Below are 14,015 nucleotides of genomic sequence, written 5' to 3'. Positions count from 1 at the left end.
TCTTCTCCTGCAAGATTTGGAAGTGTAAACAAGGACTTGCATTGTAAGCACTGAAGACAGTACTTGTGACTCTGAATTTGGGTGCAAGAGGGCAATAGAATGGGGTGAGTGTTGGCTGCTCAGATGGTGACTCGAGGGGTTTGAAGAGAGGAATAAGTGAAGCTCAAGGTGTTTTAGCCTGAGGGGTGCTGTGCAGAAGAATGCCAGGAAGCCAGAATGTGGGCCTTAACACCCAGGATACCAGTGCCATTCACCTTTCCTGTCCTCCTGAGGTGCACTGTCCCCAGGTTGGAGGAACCATACATGCTACTGTCTTCCTCAGCTACTTCCATTCAAGCATGCTTGGTTGGAGAGGTTGTCATCTTCTGCCCCTCTTTGGGCAAATCACTTCACTGCAGCTACTCAGATTCAGGGCAGGTGACAGAAGTGTTAGTGAGGGATCACTTTGGGACCAGTGACCATAATTCTATTAGTTTTAAGATGGCTATGGAGAATGGTAGGTCTGGCCCAAAAGTTAAAATTCTAAATTGGGGCAAGGCCAATTTTGATGGTATCAGGTAGGAACTTTCAAAAGTTAATTGGGGGAGTCTGTGGGAAGGCAAAGAGACGTCTGGTAAGTGGCAGGCTTTCAAAACTGTGTTAACCGGGGTTCAGGGTAAACACAGTCCTCTTAGAGTGAAGGGCAAGGCTGGCAGAAGTAGGGAACCCTGGATGACTCAGGATATTGAGGCCCTGGTCAAGAAGAAGAAAGAAGCACATGACATGCATAGGCAACTGGGATCAAGTGACTCCCTTGAAGTGTATAGGGGGTGTAGGAGTAGAGTTAAGAGAGAAATCAGGAGGGCTAAAAGGGGACACAACATTGTTTTGGCAGATAAGGCAAAGGAGAATCCAAAGAGCTCCTACAAATACATAAAGGGTAAAAGAGTAACAAGGGAGAGAGTAGGGCCTCTTAAGGATCAACAAGGTCATCTATATGCCAATCCACAAGGGATGGGTGAGACCCTAAATGAATATTTCTCTTCAGTATTTACTGTTGAGAAATGCATGGATGTTAGGAAACTTGGGGAAATAAATAGTGATGTCTTGAGGCGTGTACATTTTACAGAGACAGAGGTGCTGGAAGTCTTAAAGCGCATCAAGCTAAATAAATCCCTGGACCTGATGAAGTGTATCCTAGGACGTTGTGGGAGACTAGGGAGGAAATTGCGGGTCCCCTCGCCAAGATATTTGAATCATCGATAGTCACGGGTGAGGTGCCTGAAGATTGGAGAGTGGCAAATGTTGTGCCTTTGTTTAAAAATGGCTGCAGGGAAAAGCCTGAGAACTACAGGCCAGTGAGCCTTACATCTGTGGTGGGTAATTTGTTGGAAGGTATTTTGAGAGACGGGATCTACAGGCATTTAGAGATGCAAGGACTGATTAGTGACAGTCAGCAAGGCTTTGTGTGTGGAAAATCATGTCTCACAAATTAGATTGAGTTTTTTGAAGGGGTAAAAAGAAGGTAGATGAGGGCAGTGCAGTTGATGTTGTCTACATGGACTTTAGCAAAACCTTTGACAAGGTACTGCATGGTACGTTGTTGCATAAGGTTAAATCTCATGGGATCCAGGGTGAGGTATCTAAATGGATACAAAATTGGCTTCTTGACAGAAGGCAGAGGGTTGTTGTAGAGGGTTGTTTTTCAAACCAGGGGACTGTGACCAGCGGTGTGCCTTAGCGATCAGTACTGGGTCCACTGTTATTTGTCATTTATATTAATGATTTGGATGAGAATATCGGAGGCATGGTTAGTAAGTTTGCAGATGACACCAAGATTGGTGGCATAGTGGATGGTGAAGAAAGTTATCTCTGATTGCAACGGGATCTTGATCAATTGGGCCAGTGGGCTGACGAATGGCAGATGGAAGTTAATTTAGACAAATGGGAGGTGATGCATTTTGGTAGATTGAACCAGGGCAGGACTTATTCAGTTAATGGTAGGGCACTGGGGAGAGTTACAGAACAAAGAGATCTAGGGGTACATGTTCATAGCTCCTTGAAAGTGGAGTAACAAGTGGACAGAGTGGTGAAGAAGGCATTCAGCATGCTTGGTTTCATTGGTCAGAACATTGAATACAGGAGTTGGGACATTTTGTTGAAGTTGTACAAGACATTGGTAAGGCCACACTTGGAATACTGTGTACAATTCTGGTCACCCTACTATAGAAAGGATATTATTAAACTAGAAAGAATGCAGAAAAGATTTACTAGGGTGCTACCGGGACTTGATGGTTTGAGTTATAAGGAGAGGTTGGATAGACTGGGACTTTTTTCTCTGGAGGTAGGAGGCTGAGGGATGATCTTATAGAGGTCTATAAAATAATGAGGGGCACAGATCAGTTAGATAGTCAATATCTTTTCCCAAAGGTAAGGGAGTCTAAAACTAGATGGCATAAGTTTAAGGTGAGAGGGAGAGATACAAAAGTGTCCAGAGGGACATTTTTTTCACACAGAGGGTAGTGAGTGTCTGGAACAAACTGCCAGAGATAGAAGTAGAGGCAGGTACAATTTTGTCTTTTAAAAAGCATTTAGACAGTTACATGGGTAAGATGGGTATCGAGGGATATGGGCCAAATGCAGGCAATTGGGATTAGTTTAGGGGTTGAAAAAAAAAGAGTGGCATGGACAAGTTGGGCCGAAGGGCCTGTTCCATGCTGTAAACCTCTGTTCCACAGCAGAAGCTCCAGGTGAGAGTGAAAGTTTGAGGTTGGCGGGCAGGGGGCAGACTTCCACGTCTCCTTTCCATTCCTGTAGTTACTGCAGCCTCAAACATCCATGTCCCATTCTAACCCATTCTAACCCTTACAGGCTCCATATAATTCAAAATCCTTCCTTTGACAGGACTAACGCGTCATCCTGCCCATACTTATTGACGGGCCATGGATCCCAGAATTGGGATGCTAATGCCATGGCTCAGTTAAAGAGATGTTGCAAAGTATGTTGAAGAATGCAATAGTTCCTGACCTGAAAATAGCCTTGCTATTTAGAAAATTCCCCTTGCTACTTCTATTCTATTATTCAATGCTGCCTTGTGTGCTGAGTGTCACCAGTCCTCAATGTGTATACCCCAACCTGTCATACATTAAGCTGATCTTTATCTACACTCTAGCTATGACTGTAACACTATATTCTGCACCCTCTCTTTCTCCCCCATGAACTCTATGAATGGTATGCTTTGTCTGTATAACACGCAAGAAACAATACTTTTCATTGTATCTCAATACATGTGGACGGCATGTGGCACAGTGGTTAGCACTGCTGCCTCACAGGGCCAGGGACCCAGGTTTGACTGCAGCCTTGGGTGACTGTGTGGAGTTTGCACATTCTTCCTGTGTCTGCCTGGGTTTCCTCTGTGTATTCCAGTTTCCTCCCACAGTCCAAAGATATGCGGGTTAGGTTGTTTGGCCATGCTAAATTGCCCCTTAGTTTCCAAAGATGTGTAGGTTAGGGGGATTAGTCATGGTAAATGTGTGGGAATACAGGGATAGGGTGGGGGAGTGGACCTGGGTAAAATAATCTGTCAGAGTCGGTGCAGACTCGATGGGCCAAATGGCCTCTTCTGCACTGTAGGGATTCTATGATTCTATGTGACAATAATAAATCAAATCAAATAAAAAAAAACTGGAAGCTACAGACAAGTCCAAAGAAGAATTATACTCCAGCCTCGAACAATACTTTGCCCAAGTCCCAATGGGTGACAAGCTGATCCTCCTTAGTGACATCAACTTCAGAGTTAGAAAGAACACAGACATCTAGGGAGGTGTAATTTGCAGCGAGGGGGTAGAGAAATCCAACATCAATGATACCATGCTCCTGACAAAATGCCTAGAACACGGCCTTGTCATAACCAACACCTTGTTCTGTCAGAAAGATATGTACAACACCTCATTACAACATCCTCACTCCAAACACTGACACCTGCTCAAATATGCAATCATCTGAGTGAGAGACCACAACGATGTGCGTGTCACTGATGTCAGGGAGCTGAATGCACTACCATCTAATCCATCTAATCCACTCTGATCAACATCGGTGTAGCCCCAAAGCATTGATGGCAACAGAAACAATGTTGCAGGAAAATCAATGCTGAGGCAGTCAAAGACCGTGATAAGAGAGCCGTATTCTGTCAGTGTCTCACTGCCAACCTGGCGACTCATGGTGACCCAGAGATGCAGAGTGTTCACAGCACATAGGCTGCCCTCAAGGCCTCCTTAATCAGCACCTGTGAAGAGACGCTTGATCACTCAACCAGGAAACACCTAGATTGGTTCAGTGAAAATGACCACTAGATCCATGGGCTGATAAGCCACAAGTGCAAGGTTTTACTGAGCCTGAATAGCAAGAAAGCAACTCTACAGATGGCTGATGGTTGACATCCAGCATAAACCCACGACTAAAAGAACAAATGGTGGATACAAAAAGCATAGGAGATCCAGCAGTTAGCCGACAGCCATGACGTGTGAGGTTTCTTTAGCGCAGTCAAGACCGCCTATAGCCCAAGCACCCAAGGCCCCACCCCACTGCTAGTCAAAAACAGAGAGGCAGTCAGCACCCACTGTAAGGAGCACTTTGAAGAGCAGTATAAGGAAGAGGAGGAAGCCAAGGATGAGCCTTGAGTGGATTCTGGAGGTGTTTGCCTGATGATGGGAAGGGAAGCCATTGCTAGCAGTGTTCTGTATTATAATATAGGAATGTGCTCGGGCAAATAAGTACAAAGGAGAAGGGAGGTTGAACAGGGTAATGGTGGCATTAATGCAACTGGTCATAGACACAGAGATTGCCATTTGTGACTTTGATTAGAGGGTATCTCATTGCAAAACTTGGAACAAAAACCAGATTGCAGAGATTCAGAGAGTCTCGAAGGTAACAACACGTTCCTGAATATGGATGAGTAAAGGAAGCTTGAGGGTTGGTAGTTGGAAACGACATAGGAAACACTGGTTTTTTTTGAGGAAGTTCATAATGGCAGTGTGTTGAAGAGTTTGGTGACAGTGCCCAAGAACAGAAAAACATTTACAATGTGAACTAAAATGGTGATCAGGAAAGGATGATGAGTGATGGAGCATAGAGTGGGGATAGGACTGAGGAAGCAGATGGTGAATTTCATGGATTGGATGAGTTTGAAGAGAGTAAGGATGATCATCAGTGTTCAAAGCTAAGAGGAGGCAGGACTGGGGAGATGTTTGAGGCAGAGGAGGGAGAAAGCAGCGCAAGCAGCTGAGCAAGATGGCCTCCAACCTGGAAGATAAAGAAACTCTTGAATTCCTGGCAGCTGTTTTTAGATGTGCGGGTGGAGGAAATATAGGGGAGAGCTTAAGAGAAAGTTGTTTGTAGAACAGAGGGATGTGGCAACATCTTTGATTTGCAGGATGATCCCAAAGATGGGAGCCATTTTGGTAGGTGAGAGTAAAGCTAGATAAACTTTGATAAGGGTCAATTCAGATTTGGTGATGGAGGGTATGCACCAGATACAGTCCAATTAGTGCTCCTTAAACTTAAAGGGAAGGAAAATGAAGCTAGTAACAGTGGCACAGTGGTTAACACTGCTGCCTCACAGCGCCAGGGACCCGGGTCACTGTCTGTGCGGAGTTTGCACGTTCTCCCTGTGTCTGCGTGGGTTTCCTCCGGGTGCTCCAGTTTCCTCCCACAGTCTGAAAGACGTGCTGGTTAGGTGCATTAGCCATGCTAAATCCTCCCTCAGCCAACCAGGCGTCGGAATGTGGCAACTAGGGGATTTTCACAGTAACTTCATTGCAGTGTTAATGTAAGCCGACTTGTGACACGAATAAATAAACTTGGCTGAAATGGGCGACAGTGTGGTTTTTCTGGGGACAAAAGATTCAAAAGCAGAGGTGAAGAATTGCTTGAGCAGATCAATATTTGCAGAGGTGCTGTGGTGAGTGGAGAGTGAGACACTAGACAGAACTGTGTCGAAGAGTACAGGAAGCAATTTTCCAAAATGAAGTTGCCTTGGGAAACCACATCTGCTGAAAGTGTGTGTGAGGAATCACAAAATCACAGGTGTATTTTCCATAATCTTTCTGCCCATTCATTTTAATTAACAGGAAATTGTGGTCAGGATGTCCATGATTTTTCAATATGTTGAGAAGATTCCCATTGGCAGTGCAAACTCTGAAAATTACAGATCCAAACTGTGCATCATTTCTTTTTATTTTATCCTGGAATGAGTCCAATCCAGTTTTTATTGTCCATCCCTGAGGGTATTAACAGCCAACCACATATTGTGGGATTGGAGTCACGTGAAAGCCAGACAGATAGAGTGGCAGGATTCCTTCCCTGAATGATGTTAATGAACCAACTGGAGTTTGTCAACAATCTGGTAGCTCTGACGGTCATTTCGCCCGAATGTCTGCCCACAAATTACCGGATTTAGCATTTGTTTAAATTTCGCCACTTGTTATGATGGGATTGAAATTCATGACCTCTACATCGCTGGCCCAGTACCACAAACACTACACTTCTGAAAATTAACTAAAATTGTGTTACAATAGATTATAAATGTACACATTTATACAATTGTGTCAAAAACACTAAACATCTAAGATTAGAGTTGCCCACATCTTACACCATTATGTTGTTACGTCAACACTTCATAAATATAGGAGCTTCTCATGATTCCAAAACATTTCTGGAATGAAAAAATAACCCATGACTCTGTTCTCAATTGCAAACCATCTTCTTTTTCAGATTGGTGACCAGTAACCAGCGGGGTTCCACAGGGATCAGTGCTGAGACCACAACTGTTCACTATAAGTTAATGACTTGCAGGAAGGGAACAAATGTACTGTAGTCAAATTTGCAGATGACACAAAAATAGATGGAAAGACAAGTTACAATAGGGATACAAACAAGTTACAAAGAGATATTATTAATATGTTAAGTTAGTGGGCGAAAAGGAGTTTAATGCGGAAAAGTGTGAGGTGATTCACTTTGGAAGGAGTAACAGGAATACAGAGTACTGGGCTAATGGTAAGATACTTGGTAGCGTGGATGAACAGAGGGATCTGCGTGTCCATGTGCATAGATCCCTGAAAGTTGGCACCCAGGTTGATAGGGTTGTTAAGAAGGCGTACGGCGTGTTAGCTTTTATTGGTAGAGGGATTGAGTTTCGGAGCCAGGAGGTCATGCTGCAACTGTACAAAACTCTGGTGCGGCCGCATTTGGAGTATTGCGTACAGTTCGGGTCGCCGTATTATAGGAAAGATGTGGAATTGTTGGAAAGGGTGCAGAGGAGATTTACCAGGATGTTGCCTGTTATGGTGGGAAAATCGTATGAGGAAAGGCTGAGGGGCTTGAGGTTGTTTTCGTTAGAGAGAAGAAGTTAAGAGGTGACTTAATAGAGGCATACAAGATGATCAAAGGATTAGATAGGGTGGACAGTGAGAGCCTTTTTCCTCGGATGGTGTTGGCTAGCACGAGGGGACATAGCTTTAAATTGAGGGGTGAGAGATATAGGGGACGTAGCTTTAAATTGAGGGGTTAGAGGTGGATTCTTTACTCAGAGAGTAGTAAGGGCGTGGAATGCCCTGCCTGCAGCAGTAGTGGACTCGTCAACATTAAGAGCATTCAAATGGTTATTGGATAAACATATGGATGATATTGGAATAGTGTAGATTAGAGGGGCTTTAGATTGGTTCCACTGGTCGGCGCAACATCGAGGGCCGAAGGGCCTGTACTGCGCTGTTATGTTCTATGTTCTAAGTTGGCAAAAGTGGGAAAATGTGAAGTTGTTCATTTTGGAAGGGAGAACAAAAGAACTATTTTTTAAACGGAGAAAAAATGCAGAAAGCTGCGACTTCGGGGTACTTGTGCATGAAACACAGAAAGCTAGCGCACAGGTGCAGCAGGTTATCAGGAAGGATAAGGGAATGTGGGCCTTATTTCAAGGGGGTTGGAGCATAAGAGTAGAGAAGTCTTGCTGCAACCACATCTGGAGTACTTTAGTCCCCTTAGTTAAGGAAAGATATTATTTCATCGGAGGCAGTTCAGAGAAGGTTCACTGGGATGATCCCTGGTATGGGAAGATTGTCTTATGAGGAAAGGTTAAACAGGTTGGGACTAAACCCATTAGAATTTAGAAGAATGAGAGGTGATCTCATTGAAACATATAGGATTCTTAAGGGGCTCAACAGGTAAATGCTGAGAGGATGTTTCCCCTCATGGCAGAGTCTAGAACCAGAGGGCAGAGTCTCAGAATAAAGGGGTGCCAATTTAAGACTGAGATAAGGAGCAATTTTTTCTCTCAGAGGGTTGAGTCTTTGGAAATCCTTACCACAGAGAGCTGTGGGGAAAGGGTCATTGTGCATATTTAAGGCTGAGATAAATAGATTTTTGATCAGTAAGGGAATCAAGGGTTGCGGGGAAAGGGCAGGAAAGTGGACGTGAGGAATGTGGGATCAGCCATGATCCTATTCATAGAATCATAGAATCCCTACAGTGCAGAAAGAGACCACACGTCCTATCGAGCCTGAACCGACAACAGTCCCACCCAGGCCCCATCCCCGTAACCCCATGTATTTACCCTGCTAATCTCCCTGACACCAAGGGGCAACTGAGCATGGCCAATCAACCTAACCTTCACATCTTTGGACTGTGGGAGGAAACCGGAGCACCCGGAGGAAACCCACGCAGGCATGAGGAGAATGTGCAAATTCCACATAGACAGTCACCCAAGGCTGGAATTGAACCCAGGTCCCTGGTACTGTGAGGTGAATTGAATGGTGGAGCAGGCATGAGGGGCCAAACGGCCTACTCTTGTTCCGATTTCTTATGGTCTTATTTTCCAGTTCTTCTATCTTGTCTTTTAGGCTTGACTTGAATGTAGCTGGAACTCTTCTTGGTAGATGCTGAATTGCTGTTCCATTCTTATCTACTGGAAGGTAATATTCTCTTGGTAGAATACACAACCCTGTAAACATACCATCATACTTCTCAAGGATCTATCCAGCAGTAAACTGTTTTGTGTGCTGCAACATATTGTAAATCTCTGCTGACACGTTTACAGTTATCAGTCCAAGCTTTAGACTTGCTCCGGCTGAGATGAGTGGCTGTTATATTTTCTATGATCTGGAACTCCAGATTTTCATTGGGCTGTCAGAATAATTTGTCTTCTCAGTATGAGTATTATGGGTGGCACGGTGGCACAGTGGTCAGCACTGCTGTCTCACAATCCCAGGGACCTGGGTTCGATTCCCAGCTTGAGTCACTGTCTGTGTGGAATCTGCGTGTTCTCACCTTATCTGCGTGGGTTTCCTTCAGGTGCTCCGGTTTCCTTCCACAGTCCAGAAGATGTGCTGGTTAGAAAGTCCATGAAAATCTGGAGTTCCAGATCATAGACAATGTAACAGCCACTCATCTCAGCCAGAGCAAGTCTAAAGCTTGGACTGGTAACTGTAAATGCTGGTTAGGTGCATTGGCCATGCTAAATTCTCCCTCAGTGTACCCGAACAGGTGGGAGATGTTTGAGACACCTGAGCGTGGCGACTAGGGGATTTTCATCGTAATTTCATTGCAGTATTAATATAAGCCTACTTGTGACACTAATAAATAGACTTTAAATTAAAAAACTTATTATGCCATCATATAGCCTCAATCTTACTTTCAAGGGCTTCATTTTTGGATTGTCATGTTGAGCAACTTCATAGTTGGTAAAGGTCATGATGTTGCAAAATGCACCAGTGTCTGACACTTTTTGTTCGCTTGGTGCTCTCCTTCTGTGGTCATCATTCTAACAGTCACAAACCATACAGACTTGATGGAACCAGCCTGTTGTATGGGGTATAGTGATTTGTCAGACTCTTCAGCTGATATCTTTCCATCTGTATAGGCTTGTATTGCTTTTTATTAGCCAAACATTGTGTGCAAAATGAATAAGCTTCTTGCAGTTAAAACACTGCTTTCCCCATACAGGACAATCCTTATTTTACTCAGTATGATGTCCTCTACCATATTTGCATCCTGCCCTTTGTTTGTGATTGTTCTGATCTTTTGGCCTGGAATGTCTCTGAGTACAATGTACCTCCTGGTCTATTCTGGCACTCCAGCTGACATTTTACAACCTCTGTGTTTCCGCACACATCTACTGCTTTCTTGAGAGTAAGTTGACTTGCTCTTACAGCAGGTTTCTTATGCCTAAGACAATTTTCTATCTTTGATAAGATCATTTTTTAGTTGCCTGAAGTCACATGATTCTGCGAGCTATATTACTGCAGTGCCACACCCACTGATCAATGGACTCTTTTTCACCTTGAGATCTAATGTTAAACACATAACATTCATAAGTTACATTCACATGGGATTCAAAATGTGCCTTCAAGGCTTTCAAAATCTCTGCTATCTGTTTTCCAGTTCTTTGTAGAGATTTAAAGATGGAATATGATTTGTAGCAGTCTCTCCTCAGCAGGGTTAAAAGTGTTGTTACTTGTATCAGCTTCGGCTCATTCATTAAACCTTTCGTAATCTCATAGTTTCGTCATTGCAAGTGGAAAAGTTACCAGTTCTGCCACACATCGACTGGAATTTTTCCGTCACGCCCGCCGCAGGAATCGGAGCGGACGGGGGGAGGGGTGAACCATGCAAAGATCCATTGACCTTGGGCAGGATTTTCCTGTTTTGGGGCGAGTATGACTGGAAAATTCCACCCATCATCTTTCATTTCAACAGAACCTGGGAGTGGAAAATTTACAGCCAATTTTGCCTCACCCAGCATTCACTTGCAGCCCACTGGTTGTGTTAGCTCTCTCTTGTCGGTATTTGTTTTTTGCTTTGGCAGGGTTTAGCAAGTTGGAACATTTCAGTGTTTTAGTAGCTGTGGTTTCTCTTCCAGCTTTTCAAAACTTAACTCCCAGCTCCACTTTTGACACCATGTTACGAGCTCAAACATTACAATATTTCTAGCGTGATGCCTTTATTGAACCAAATGTATCATGGCTGCCACAGGACATACCACATGGCAGAGATCACATGACTATGGCAAGCCAGGAAGGTCATGTACTAGTGATTGCATTTCGAAACCCCCCCCCCCCCCCCCCCCCCCCCCGGCCCCCCATACTGAGATTATCTCCTGCCACTTCCTTCACTTCCCTAGTTCACTGGGCCAAACTTGTTCTAAGGTTCCCTCCAGTCTATCTCCAGTCTATATCTAAGCTAGTAGCTTTCTCTCGTTTCTCTCCTATCTCCTAGTTCGTGTTGTCCATGAGATCTTCCTTCTGCTCACTTGCCCCCATTTCCACTAAACTGCTGATGACTCAAATGTTTCTCTCTGTTCAGTTTCCCTCTCCTTCAAATATAACCCCATCCTCAAACAGCACAGGCTTTGGCCCATCCAATCCTACAAACCACTGTCACAACTACAAAACCAGGAAACCTGAAAGAGTAAGGAGGGGAATACAAACATAGCTAAAGAGAAAATTATTTTGAAGATCTATTAAAGATTAATGAGGGAGATGGCCAAGATAAATATAGTTGACTATATCTTGCTGCAAAAGGATTGGTTATGAAGATCAACCATCATGTTACCATCAGTATATGTATCATTTTTAAACATAACTTTGTTTCTCAACCAAATCAACTCTGTACCATCATGTGATATTTGCCCAGTCTTCAATGACCTTTAAAGCATGAGTCATAAAATCATGCATGTTTGTGCATGACTTTCATCCAATTTGAATCAAATTGCTCCCAGTTGAGTTGTGTGGTGTTGCACTTGAACAAAGAGCATTACAATCCTATAAAACATAGTAAATTATCATGACAATAGTAAGGAATAAAATTAGTATCATTGTAGTGTCAAATGAACTAATCTCATCAACTTTAAGTGAGCTGACTTTATGCAAATCAGGTTTTCCCATGAACACCAAAGTAAAAGCTGTAGTTAGGCTCTGTAGGATCTTTCTCAACAGCAAAAAACACTAGAATTTGCAAGTGGAAATTCCTCCTATCTCTTTCCTTTCCTCTCCAGAGCCCTTGCTGACAGCGAGAGTTCAGGAGAGGGAAGCAATGAGTGGGAGAGTAGAGGAGCAGGAGATTTGGTGAGAGGAAGGATTGTCAAAAGGGTGAGTCAGAGTGGGCAGAGGCATCGAGTTAGAGGACCAGGAATGAGAGGAAGTGTCAGGGAGCGGGAGAAGCCACTTCAAAATGGCGCCAATTGGGTCACACGGCCCTACGTCAGACTGCTGCAAAATGACATTAAATTGAAACTCGTGATGCTAAGTAAGAATACAGGACCCATTGCTCGACCAATGTTGGAGCAAAGCAACATAAAATGGGGCAACAATAAATAGGGGCCTGACTTTCACCTTTGCCAGATGCAAGAAGTTGATGGGCTCATGAGCGGATGTAGAATCTGTTCCCAGGAGAGATCACATTCTCAATGCAATTTCATGCTGGGTGGCCAATTAAGGGGCTGGGGGGGGGGGGGGCGGTGGGTTCCCTTCATCTACTTAAAGCAGTGAAGGAAGACAAAATAATGAATAAACATTTCTTCAGCACCTTTCATGTCTTCAGGATGTCCCAGAGTGCCCCACTGGTTTTTAAAATGTGGTCACTGGAAAATATGCCAGCTACTTTATGCAAAGCAAATTCCAATAGACAGCAGTGTTGGATCTTTTATGGCCATTTGTAAAGGTAGATGTGGTCTCAGATTAACATTTCACATGAACACTGGCATCACAGATCATGTGGCACTCTCTCAGGACTGTGCCGGGACAGTAAGCCCATGTGCTCAACTTTTTGGAGTGCGACTTGAACCCATAACCTCCTGAACTCCAGAGAGCTGAATGCTCCAGCGTGATAGACACCCCCAAGCCACTAAAGGTGCATTTGGCCTACCTGCTAGTGCAGAAGCTCTGGACTGCCCGGCTGAGATGATGCAGCTAGGTCTAGTGGTTGTAGTGGGGGAGTGCAGTGAGGGAGGGGGTGCTGCAAACGAAGTGTGCTTGTTCCCTTTAGCTGGGGATCATTTTGTGTGGTTCTTCCCTTTTATATGGGAATCATTTTTAAGAAACTGTTTTTAATTATGCAGGGATTTGGTCATATTCTACACCTACTGCTGAGTCAGTCTGGACATCCCCAATAACAAACCTGCAGTATCTGTATGCTGGGCCATAATGAAGGCCTGGGTCATGGGGAGTCTGGCGCTCAGTGAGCTCTGACCCTTAGCTCAACCCTCCCCGCCCCTCCCCATATAATTACAGTGGCAACATGCCAAATGGCCATGGATTTTCAAGGCCAATATCTTTTGTAAACATCAATATTTCCAAAAGTTTGGACTGATCCATTTGTTAGATCTTTGGCACAGATTTGTAGGTGAACTAGTTTAAAAAGCTAACACAATCAAACGGAAATCTGGTAAAACTCAGAAATGTGACAGCAACAAAATCACAAATACAATGGAAGGGCTTGTGTTCCAAAGGCCTTTTATACCAATCTTGGATGACAAAATGGTAAAAACATAACACCTGCTTGCCCTTTCTGCTCATACGATGAGCACAAAATCGCTCAGGCAATGTAAAATATGTGTCAATAGGCTTTTTAATGGCTTTAATTGGCTTTTTGTCAGTGAACGAGGTTCTGACTTCTGCGCGTGTCCACCAGCCTCAATATTGCGCACATGCGCAATGATGTCGGGACACACTATCAATGCCATTTTGCACAATTTTATGTGCTTTTAGGTTGGGAGCACTTCTGATCTTGGAACATAAAATTCAGGTCAGGGACCTACTGTAAATTATTTTCATACTTTGTCACCTTGGGTTTCAGCAAGGGTTTTGTAAGATATTGTGCCACGAGGGAACTCTGCGTAATTATGAAGAAAACCGTATACACCAAAAAAATGAAAAAGCAACATATTTCACCTTCAGTGAATTTTGAAAGAATGGGAAGTCTTCCATAGAATTTTGTTTTCTTATTGCTGGGCTTTGTCATCTTGGAAAATACTCCATGTCAATTTTATT

Source organism: Mustelus asterias, chromosome 6 (assembly GCF_964213995.1).
Source record: "Mustelus asterias chromosome 6, sMusAst1.hap1.1, whole genome shotgun sequence".
In the NCBI taxonomy this organism is placed as follows: Eukaryota; Metazoa; Chordata; class Chondrichthyes; order Carcharhiniformes; family Triakidae; genus Mustelus; species Mustelus asterias.
This window is presented reverse-complemented; position numbering follows the sequence as displayed.